Raw genomic sequence first — 12575 nt, 5'->3', positions numbered from 1 at the left:
AGAGGCTCAGTTGTTGGGTACAGATCTAGTACATGATGCCTTGGACAAGGTTAAGATCATTTAGGATAGGATTCGTACAGCTCAGTCCAGGCAGAAGAGTTATGCTGACCATATGGTTTGTAATATGGAATTCATGGTCGGCGAACGGGTGTTTCTTCGGGTATCGCCTATGAAGGGCAGATGAGATTTGGAAAGAAGGGCAAGCTAAGCCCTAGATTCATTGGTCCTTTTGAGATTCTTGATCAAGTGGTAGAGGTGGCTTACAGACTTGCGTTGCCACCAAGTTTATCAGCCGTGCATCCAGTGTTTCATGTGTCCATGCTTCGGAAGCACCACGGCGATCCATCCCACATTTTAGACTTCAGCACTGTCCAGTTGGACAAGGACTTGTCCTATGAGGAGGAGCTAGTAGCCATTCTAGACCGGTAGGTTCATCAGTTGAGGTCGAAGAGTTTTCCTTCGGTTCGTGTTCAGTGGAGGGGTCAGCCTGTTGAGGCAACAACCTAGGAGTTTGAGTCCGATACGCGGAGCCGTTATCCCCATCTTTTCCCTGACTCAGGTACTTCTTTTCTATGTCCGTTCGAAGACGAACGATTATTTTAGAGGTGGAGAATGTGATGACCCGAAAGGTCATCACTTGTTTTTACAAGTCGATTCTGTGTTCTGAGGCCTTAAAAACCTCTTTTTGTCTCACCTCAATTTGCATGTGCAGTTCGGGTGCATTTTTCGGAAAGTGTTTTATGTGTAATCTAAGTGAAATAAGGAAAATAGCCTTTAAAATTGATTAAAGTTGACTTTGGTCAACATTCTTGGTAAACGGACCCAGACCCGTGATTCAACAGTCTCGTAGGGTCCGTAATAAAATATGGGACTTGGGCGTATGTCCGGAATTGAATTCCAAGGTCCCAAGCCCGAGAAAAGAATTTTTAAAGAAAATTATTTGTTGGAAAATATAAAGGCTTTTAGAAGTGAATTAATGCAATTTCTTGATGGTATCGGGCCCGTATCTTGGTTTCAGAGCCTGGTACAAATTTAAAATAATAATTTGGTTAAATCTGTGGAATTTGGTAGGAATCAGAAGTGGTTTGGTGTAAAACCGACCTATAGTTGAGAGAAAGTGGAAAATTCAATGTTCTTGAGTAATTGTATGAATTTGAGATCGGATTCGTAGTTGTTGATGTATTTTGATGATTTGACCGCACGAGCAAGTCTGTATGATGTTTTTAGACTTGCATGCATGATTATTTCGGAACCCCGAGGGCTCGAGTGAGTTTTGGATAGGCCATAGAGTGAATTTAGACTTAGAATATAACTGTTGCAGGTTCAGAGAAAGTTGCAAGTCTCTGAACTAGGGATCACGGTCCGCGGTGATTTCTCGCAACCGTGGTGGGGTCTTCGCGACCGCGGTAGGGTTTTTCATGGTCAGTGATGGTCAAGGACATGTCTTCGCAGCCGCGCTCGATATTTCGCGGTCCGCGGAGGAGCTTCACGGTCGTGGTCCTTTTTATGTAGTCAGTAGTGAGGGCCTGTGAGGGGTATATTTAAACGAAACTTTTCAGCCATTTCTCATTTTTCAAAACCCTAAAACATAAGAGGTGATTTTTCAAGACACTCTTTCTTCCCCAAAACACAAGTAAATGATTTTCAACTCATTTCTTTCACTCCTTAACTTCTTTTTACAAGATTTCATCCTAGAATATAGGGTTTTCATGGTGGAATTGGGAATTTCGAGTAGAACTTAGGAATATCAAAATTTGGGGATGTAGACCTCAAATTGAGGTCGGATTCCAAAACCAATTATATATCCCGGCTCGGGGGTAAATGGGTAATTGGGTTTTGGTCTGAATTTCGGGTATAGACCAAGGGGGCCCGGGGTAGATTTTTGATTTTTTGGGGAAAATACTAGAAGACCTATTTTATTGGATTAGAACTGGCTTATTTAGCATTTATTAATGTTATTAAGTAAATTGTGACTCGATACAAGCGAGTTGGTGGTGGAATGAAGAGGTAAAGTGCCTGTGAGTCTTAAAATTTGGTAGTTGTGTTTCTTAATAAGTACTACAATTGCCTAAATTGTTGATTATCCATGTTGAGCAAGACTTATGATTATGTTCTTGGTATTTGTTTATTGTTGAGCATTGGCTCCAGTTGAGGTTCAATTGTGAAGTTAATTGTTGGTACAAGTTTGGTTATAGTTGATTCCCTTGTCGGGACGTATTCACTCTTATTGTTGGTTCCCTTGCCGGGATGTACTTATTCTTATTGTTGATTTCCTTGTCGGGATATTGTTGTTGCTATTTTTTGGGTTGAGGAAAGAGAGATAAAGCACGATGGGAGTTGTCGTGCAATTATTGCCTGTTTAATATGATTTCTTGTTGTTTACGGTTCCAATACCTAAATTGCTTTATTCCTTTGTTATAGTGATTCTTTATGTTGGTATTTGTCCCACAACATGTTTCCCCTCCCCCGTTATTTTTGAATTACTACTATTCCTATTTTACTGCTAGATATTGTTTAATTGCAGGTTATTTGTTTGTTGTGTCCTAGCCTTGTCACTACTTCGCCGAGATTAGGCTCGACACTTACTCAGTACATGGGGTCGGTTGTACTGATGCTACACTCTACACTCTGTTGTACAGATCCCGGTACTGGAGCATACAGACCTTAGCTAGAGGTTGCTGCCTTCAGTCCAGCAGAAGACCCTAGGTAGTCCTGCAGGCGTCCGTAGGCCTTGGCATCCCCTTCCTATCTAGTTTCTTTCTGTTCTTTACTATTCCAGAGACAGATTTATTTTGTTCAGACCATGTTTATAGTATTATTATATAGTTCGTGAGATTGTGACACCAATTTTGGGTGGTTTATATTTATGGATTCGTATCGGTATTAGCTTAATCGTTAAATTTCATTCTTCCATTTATTTATTTATGTTGTTTATAATATGTTAACTTGAAATTGTTAAGAGGTTAAAAATGAAAAGGGTAAATTAATCGGAACAGTGGCTTGCCTAGCTTTCACTAATAGGCGCCATCACGACTCCCGGGGGTGGAAAATCCGGGTCGTGACAAAACTTTTGTCAACAAACCTTTATAGTTTTGTACTTTTGAGTACTTTAATATTTAGATGATTACAGTTGTGCAAAAGGTACCGATGTCAACTTAGATGATTACATATAAGATTTACCAACATGCACAAGCATTTTTATGCTGGGATAATAATAATAATAATAATAATAATAATAATAATCCCGCCCAGGAATAATATCCACGATAAATAAAAATAACACAAGAGAATAACAAAGACACCAAAGTTTTAACGGGGTAAAATACCATACCCGAGTGGAGTAATACTACCACTATAATATTACAACTTAGTAGTGTTAAGAGACTACTACAACTTCGAAAAAAATAACACTATTTATTTAAATACCTCACAATAATATTACTCGCACTCACTATTTATCTCACAGACTACAATCTGTGGATTACTCTCTCTAGCTTCTGTTACTTCCCTCTACTTTTTGGTGTATTTGAAGAAGTGAGAAAGCTCCTCCTTTTATAGGAGAAAATAACCTTGGTCTAAGTGTGATACATTAGAATTTTAATTCTCCTCCACATCTTTGCATACTTTGGCTCTAAGTAAAATTTTCCTCCAAGCTTCTCTGCCAAAGTAAATTCAAAAGCAAAATAGGCACAAGGCTATTGCCAACTATTGCCAAGCAATGGGATGGACCCCACAATCTCTCCCTTAATTTTGATTTTTCTTTTCATTCCAAGTCTTGATCTCAATCTCTGAAAATCTTCAAACTTGAGAGGCTTTGTAAATATATCCGCACCTTGATCATGAGACTTAACATATTTGAGCTCGACTTCCTTCTTGGCAATGCATTATCTGATAAAGTGATACCGTGTATCTATATGCTTGCTTCGATCATGATACACTGGATTCTTCGCGATTGCTTGTGCGAATTTGTTGTCAATACAAAATCTCTGTAGCTTCAATCTGTTATAAATTGAGCTCCTTCAATAATCCTCTCAGCCATATAGCATGACATGTACAAGATGTTGCTGCTACATATTCAACTTCACAAGTCGAGAGAGTGACAATTGATTGTTTCATTGAACTCCAAGAAATAACAATATCACCCCAAGAAAAAAACAAAGCCAGTTGTGTTTTTTTATCATCAATTCCACCTACATAATTACTATCACAAAATCTCATAAGGTTGAAATCACTAGAAGAAAAGTAAAATAGCCCAAAATCAATCGTACCTTTTAGGTAACGAAGAATTCTTATAGCGACTTTCAAGTGAGTGGAGTTAGGAGCTTCCATGAAGTGACTTACTACTCTAATTGCAAAGAGGATATCTCGCCTGGTACAAGTCAAGTACCTCAAACTTCCCACAAGACATTTAAAAAATACGGGATTCACTTTTTCTCCTTCATCAAACTTGGACAATTTTGTCCCACTCTCCATCGATGTGTTCACAGGGTTGTAATCGAGCATGTTGAACTTCTTCAACATCTCTTTTGTATAGCTTTCTTGAGAGATAAAAATTTCATCCTCCATCTGCTTCACTTCTAGGCCCAAGTAGTAATACATGAGCCCTACGTTTGTCATCTCGAACTCATGTGATATATCTTTCTTAAAAGCTTCAAACAAACTTGGGTTATCACCCGTAAAAATAGAATCATCAACATAAATACAAACTAGCAACATATCTCCATTAATATGAACTTTAAGGTAAAAAGCATATTCAAGGAGACAACGAGTAACCAATGCCTTGAAAATACTTGTCGATGCAACTATTCCATGGTCATGGGGCTTGCTTTAATCCATATAAAGCTTTCTTCAACCGCAACACTTTATCTTTGTAATTTTTGACCACGAAGCTCAATGGTTGTTCATTATACACTTCTTCTTCAAGATAGACATTCAAAAAGGATAACTTGATGTCTAATTTATGGATCTTCCACTTCATTTATACTGCCAAAGAGATAAGCAAATGAATCGTCTCCATGGGGGAAACAGGTGTATAGACTTCTTCATAGCCAATGACTTACCTTTGCTTGTAGCCTTTAGCCACAAATCGTGCTTTGTATCTCTCCACATCTCAATCAACATTCTTCTTTGTCTTGTATAACCATTTTACTCCAATTGCTCGATGACCCTTGGGAAGAGTTGTTAACTCTCAAATGTTCTTCTTCTCTATTGAATTGATCTCCTCCTCTATGGCTTGTCTCCACTTTTTGTTTGTAACAGCTTCATGAAAGTTCATTGGTTCAGTATAATGTTGTATTTTGGCCCAGGCCCGGGCCTTAGTGGGCCTAACGGGCCTGGCCTCGCGGTCCCGGGCTTCGTGGTATATATATGTAGTATATATGTATATCTAATTATTAAAGTGCTTGACGAAAAAGAAAATAACAAAACAATAGTAAAACACTAAATTGTCATGCATAATATATTTTCTTGTAGTATATTATATTGTATCTTATGTATATATATTCTCTTATATATTTTCTTGTAGTATATATATTGTATCTTATGTATATATATTCGCATAATATATTGTATCTTATGTATATATGTTCGCATAATATATTTTCTTGTAGTATATATATTGTATATTATGTATATATTTTCGCATAATATATTTTCTTGTAGTATATTATATTGTATCTTATGTATATATATTCTCTTATATATTTTCTTGTAGTATATATATTGTATATTATGTATATATTGTAGCATAATATATTTTCTTGTAGTATATATATTGTATATTATGTATATATATTCGTATAATATATTGTCTTGTAGTAACTTCAAAATTAGTAACTTCTTCTGTGTTCTCATAGAGCTCTTGAATACTCCTCGTCCATTGCGACTGTTCATTTGAACTTTCTTGAGAAGAAGGAAATGCAACATTGGTTAGAGAAAGAGGTAGTGTTCTATCATGCATAGGCTCCACGATCTCTAGTTCTTCTTCATCACCAAAGTATGGAAGAAAATCATATGAAGTTTCTTCCTGAGCTTCTTAATTTTATGCCAATTCTTCATCAAATTCAACATCGCGACTTTCCACCACTTTGCCCCTACTTTGGTTGTATAACTTGTAGCCTTTTGAACTTGTATCATAGCCAATAGATACATGCTTGATATTTCAATTGTCAAGATTTGCTCTCCCTTGTTGTGGTATATGAGCATAGACTATGCTCCCAAAGATTCTCAAGTGCTTAACACTTGGCTTTCTTCCACTCCATACTTCTTGAAGGGTTTGATCTCTAACATTTCTTGTTGGAAACCTGTTGTTCAAATAACCTGTAAAGAAATAACTTTGGCCCAAAATTCCTTGGGCAAACTTTTAGATTTCAACATATATCTAGCCATATTAAGAATCGTTTGATTCTTTCTCTCTGCTACTCCATTTTGTTGGGGTGAATAAGGTATCGTTAGAGGGAGAGGAATTCCATGAGACTCACAGAAGTCATTAAATTCTTTTGAAGTGAATTCTCCTCCTCTATCGGACCTTAAAGCTTTTATTTCATAGCCACTTTCTTTCTCCACATGTACTTTAAATATTTTAAAAGTAGCAAAAACTTCAGATTTTTGGTTTAAGAAATAAACCCAAGTCTTTCTGGTATAGTCATCAATGAAAAGCAAAAAGTATTTACTATTACCAAAGGAAGGTAGATTGATTGGTCCACACACATCAGTGTGAATAAGCTGGAGCGGCTTGGTTGATCTTGATATGGCCTCCTTTGTTAAACTTCTCTTTGCATGTTTTTGAAGAAGACAAGTTTCATACAATTGATTGGGATGGTTGATTGATGGTATCCCATGCACTATGTTCTTTTCTATTATTGATTTGAATGCTTCATAATTCAAGTGCCCGCATCGTATGTGCCAATACCATGATTCATATTGTACATTAGCCTTCAAACACTTTGCATCAATTGTTTTAAGATTCAGAGAAAATAATCTATTCTTTTCCATATGCACTTTAGCAATTAGAATTCCACTTGAATCTCTAAGACAAAGATGCATATTTTTCATGTGGATGTCATATTTCTTTTCAAGAAGTTGGCCCAAACTCAAAATATTACTTTTTAATTTTGGCACATAATAAACATCTTGAATTAGCTTGTGACTACCATCTTTACAGGAGATCAAAATTGTACCTATCCTTTCGATTTAAATATTTGGTGTATCTCCAAAGAACACATCACCTCTCACCGTCTAATTAATCTCCACAAACTTCTCTTTGCATCCACACATATGATTGCTTGCTCCATTGTCCAAATACCACAAGCTACAATCATCCCTATCTTTTTCCTTGAGTGCCAACAACAATGTTGACTCATCTTCTTCTTTCTTGTTCTCAACCAGGTTAGCTTTCTCTTCAACATAACGACGACATTCCCAAGAGTAATGGCTAAATTTATGACAATTATAACACTCAATTTTTTATTTGTCATACATTTGTCCATTATTTTCTTGATTGTAGCCACGTCCTCTTCCTCCTCTTTGTCCACGACCACGACCTCTGAATGTTGGTGGATTTTAACTTCATTATTGAAGTTGTTATCATTACTTCTTCCTCTTCCATGAACGCCACGGCCTCGTCCCCTTCCATTCCCTCGATACCTGTTCTCACCTCCATAATCCTTGAAGGATGCCTGAGTTTTAAGAAGTTGCTCCAATAGCACTTCTTGTCACCTTTTGATCTTTTCTTCGTGGGCCTATAAAGAACCCTCCAATTGTTCTACCATCATAGAGTCTAAATTTTTAGACCTTTAAATAGCACACATCACAAAATCAAATTTAGGTGTTAAAGTACGAAGAATCTTTTCTACTACACGGACATCTTCTATGTCCTTCCCGTATCTTCTTAATTGATTCACAACAACCTTCACTTTTGAACAATAATTTGAAATGCATTCGGATTTTTCATTTTTAAAACTTCATCAGCCCTTAGAGTTTGAAGTTTTATCTTTCTCACCTTGTTAACTCCTTGAAGAGAATTTTGTAAAATCTCCCAAGCTTCCTTTGAGGTGGTAAAATCTGCCACCTTCTCAAACATGACATCATCCAAACATTAGTGGATGAGCGTGAGGGCTTTTTGATCGTTCTTCTTTGTCTATACCAAGACATCTTTTTTATTTTGAGGCAGAGTTTGCTCATTATCGGATTTTGCATAATCTCTATCTATAATTTCTCACACATTTTGGGAGCCAAGAATTTCTTTCATATGTAGACCATTTCTCATAATTATCTTTTGTGAGACGGGGGTATTGAAAAGATAACGGACTATTATTTTCCATGGCTCTGATACCACATTGTTAGAAAAGTAATAATAATCTCGCCCAGGAATAATACACACGATAAATAACAATAACACAAGAGATTAACAAAGACACCAAATTTTTAACGGGGTAAAATACAATACCCAACAGAGTAATATTACCACTATAATATTACAATTTAGTAATGTCCAGAGACTACTACAACTTCGAAAGAAATAACACTCTTTATTTAAATATCTCACAAAAATATTACTCGCACTCACTATTTATCTCACAGACTATGATCTGTGGATTATTCTCTCTAACTTCTAGTACTTCTCTTTACTTTTTGGTGTGTTTGAAGAAGTGAGAGAGCTCCTCCTTTTATAGGAGAACATAACTTTGGGCTCCAAGTGTGCTACATGAGAATTTTAATTCTCCTCCACATTTTTGCATACTTTGGCTCCAAGTAAAATCTTCCGCCAAGCTTCTCTACCAAACTAAATTCACAAGTAAAATAGGCACAAGGGTATTGCCAACTATTGCTGACCAATGGGATGGATCCCAAATTTTAAACCTAAACTTTGAGGCATAAAGTAAACCTTCAAGAAAGAAGCATCGATAAGAAGGGAGGAAAAGGAAAATCAATAAACGAAATCTTAAAGGCAAGGTTATACTTATGTTTCATGTTCCATTTCTCAGAAAATGGCATATCCTCGGCCGTGATTAAATCAGAGGTTTTTACTCGAACGAATCGATCCAACCAGCCTCGATCTCGATCCCCGTCTATACTTGAAAATGGGGCCTTAGTGGCCCAACGGGCAAGTTTTATTAATCCCCCTCGATAAAGTCGGGGATTGTACAGACGCATCAGATGATCGATGGTGAAGGCACATTTCTCGATTTTGCTTATGAAGAAGCGGAGAAGAATTCCTCAGGCGTAGGCACCACAACATGCTTACCGACCCAATTGCAATCTTCATTGACCTTGGAGAAGAGACCGTCGGTGATCGAGCATATATATCTCGAGGCCGGATCGCACCGACCCGGTACAAAAGAGGTTTTCTCGACCATGAAATCAGCACCGATTGGGCACCCCACAGGAATGTACATCTTCAAGAAGGGCTCCAACGTCTTTTCCTCAGTAACAGCAGATGGAACATTTTCCTATTCAGCCGGTCGCAGGGCAGAGGGAGCTTCTTTTTAAGGAAAGAACTTTAAGGTTTTCGCCAATTTTTTTGGAAAGTTATGAGAAAAGAGAAAGTTAAAAGGATATGCTTGATAATTTGGGATGAAGAACAGAAGTTCTTATAAAGAGATTTTAGAGTAATCAGAAAATTGATATTTGGGGATATAGAAATTTCTAATGTACGAGGGCAGAGGTTTTGAAGTAAAGTTTAAATGAGATAATGAGGAGGTATTTATAGTTTGCAAACGATGGTTCAAAACCTGTAATGGTCGGCCAGCAACTGACGCACATTTAATGCTATTAATACGTGACTGACGAGACGTTTCGTAAGTTTTGTCATTTCTGGCGCGAAGTATCGAGACAAAGATCGAGGGCTCATATCATTTCTCGTTGTTTACTCTCCGAAAAATGAGGGGACTATCTGTATAAGGTCGATACCGGGTTTATCTATAGCGTGACAAGATCGGGACTGAAACGTGATGGATTGAAGATTGACCCCAGATTCCATCGAACTAAGGTACGAAGTTAAAACATACGTCTTCAAAGATCATCGAGCCCGTAACTCCGAAACCAATCCTGACTCCGAATAAGCTCAAGAAAACATTATCGGACCAAAATGAAAGGTTGAAATATCCGCAACCGGTCGGATATCACGGCGGGAATCTCGGCATGTATCAATGAGAAACTGATTAATTAGCAAATCATAAGATTCCTTACCTTTTATATCATTGTATCCAAATTAGGACTCCCTTACTATATAAAGGGGATCTAATTATTTATAACACACATTGTAATATGCATCCAAAAGCAATATACTATTGTTATTAGTTCTTATTATCTTATCTTTCTATTCGGGCATCGATTAAGGTACTTTTGACCCGAGGGTGACCAACCTTCACTGCCAAGATTGCCCAACTTTTGTGGCTTGCATTTACTTTTCTATCATTAATTTCAATATTAATTTGATTTTCTCAATTTCTATCAAGTTAGATCACGTATCCTTAAAATCGCGTATAAATTCATATGTTATCCAATTTTGAGGGTAAACAAGTATATACCTATACTTCTACAAAGGATTCTTGTCAAACATTCTTGATCTACAGAGCTAACCAAGATTTCACAACAATCTTTGATGTTTATTACTTGTTTGGTTTTGCTCCTGATAGACTTCTCACATTAAACAACGCCACTTCGTCGTCGCAGATTCTTAAAATTGGTAGAGAGGTAATTGTTCCAATTCAATGTTCTTGTTTAGGTGAATCCTTTCAAGCTAATATTAGCTACCATGCACCTACAAATACAAAATTCAATGACGTTGCTTGTGGAATTTTTAAAGGTTTAGTTAAGTCTATTACACTTTTGGATGAAAATATTTCCAAAAAACAATATTTCTAAAGTCAATTATGATATTAGAGCTGGTACAGAGTTGCTTGTGCCTTTGAAATGTGAATGTCCTGATAAAGTTTTTGATGTTGGATTAAAGTACCTTGTCACATACCCTTTTATTTCAGGAGATGATACAGAAAAAGTAAGTGAAAAATTCAATATTTTTGTTGTAGATATATGGGGTGCTAACCATTTATGTTTTAATCTCAGTGCAGTTTCAAATACAAAATTTTTAGTTCCCTTAAAAGGAGGACCATCTATTAATTTTATAATTCATGATTCTGACCAACCTACTCCTGGTTTTTTTACCAACACAAATAATAGAAAAATCATCCAAAATCCTGAAACTAAGGAAACTCTACATTGTTGTTTTAGTTGTTGGTTTTTTTTCTGTTTGCTGCAACTTTAGCTGCTTGTGGTTTAAATATAAGGGCCATAAGGAAATTCAAGGCAGAGAAAAATCGTTCTTCGATACATAAAAGCTCTGTTACTTCAGGTTCAACACCAAGAAATTCCCCTCCAATGACTACTAGAAGTTCTACAAATTTATGCGTATCACCTGATTTACTTGCAGGAATAAAGTACTCTTTGGGGGAGTACAACATAGATGAATTGAAAAGAGCGACAGATAATTTTAGTGAAGGAACTAAGATAAAACAAGTAATTGATGTACACTCAAGAATCAATCATGTTAATATTGTTAAGCTTCGAGGTGTTTGTTATGGTGAGGATGACATTTCAGGATCCTATCTTGTGTTTGAATATCCATCAAATGGAACATTAAGGGATTGTTTGTCAAACTCCTTAGCTTCTCTTAGTTGGAATAGAAGAACTCAAATTGCCTTTGACATTGCCACGGGGCTACATTACTTGCACTTTTGCAGTATTCCACCGAATACACACATGAACATAATTAGCAAAAAAATCTTCTTGACTTCGAATTGGATGGCAAAATTAGCTATTTTTTAAGCAAAAGCTATCATTGGAACGACGAAGGAAATTGGAAGTATTGGATGTCTCGGGGGCTGGATTGCCCCTGTGTATCTAGTACATGGCTTAGTGTCTGAAAAATGTACATTTTTGCATTTGGGGTAGTATTACTCGAGCTCATATAAGGAAAAGAAGATGTAGATGGAAGCCTTTTTAGGGATTCAATTACATTTTTGAGAGGGGGAGCTAATGAAGGAGGATGCTTTGAACAATTGAAATTTTTTATTGATCCAAACCTTATGGATTACCCTTTAGCAGAAGCATTATGTTTAGTTGTTTTAGCTAAAGCTTGTATTGAAGATGATCCTCTTCATAGGTCATCTATGAATGATATAATTAAAATTCTTTCTAGAATAGTATGACTTTCTTTAGCCGAGGGTCGATAAGGCCTTCACAAGGTAGGTGTAAGGTTTATGTATACACTATCTTCCTCCGAACCCCGCATGTGGAAATAGATTGGATATGTTGTTGTTGTTTCCAGAATGGTATGGTTTCAGAAACATATTCCATTCATTATGCAATGTTAGTTATCATCAATTAATTGTACTTGCCTCAGTCACATATTAATGTCTCTTTGTAGTTACATTTTCACTTGATTTATGAATTCTTGCTTTCAATTTGTATTCTTTTTAATGAATCCTACTTCCTTTCCATCACTAAGGTCCAGTACTGATTATATATTCATTGATCATCTTTATAGTATTTGTTGAATTATTCTTGTTTTTCAA

The 12575-nt window shown here is 36.5% G+C and overlaps 1 pseudogene; it reads left to right on the top strand.

The window, feature by feature from the left end:
- Positions 1 to 10494: 10494 nt before the first annotated feature.
- LOC138881685 (protein LYK5-like) lies at positions 10495 to 12209 on the top strand (annotated as a pseudogene).
- Positions 12210 to 12575: the final 366 nt, after the last annotated feature.

The sequence above is a fragment of the Nicotiana sylvestris genome, chromosome 11 (assembly GCF_000393655.2).
Source record: "Nicotiana sylvestris chromosome 11, ASM39365v2, whole genome shotgun sequence".
Taxonomy (NCBI): Eukaryota; Viridiplantae; Streptophyta; class Magnoliopsida; order Solanales; family Solanaceae; genus Nicotiana; species Nicotiana sylvestris.
The sequence above is the reverse complement of the archived record's forward strand: the minus strand, read 5'-3'. Positions and strand labels throughout refer to the sequence as shown.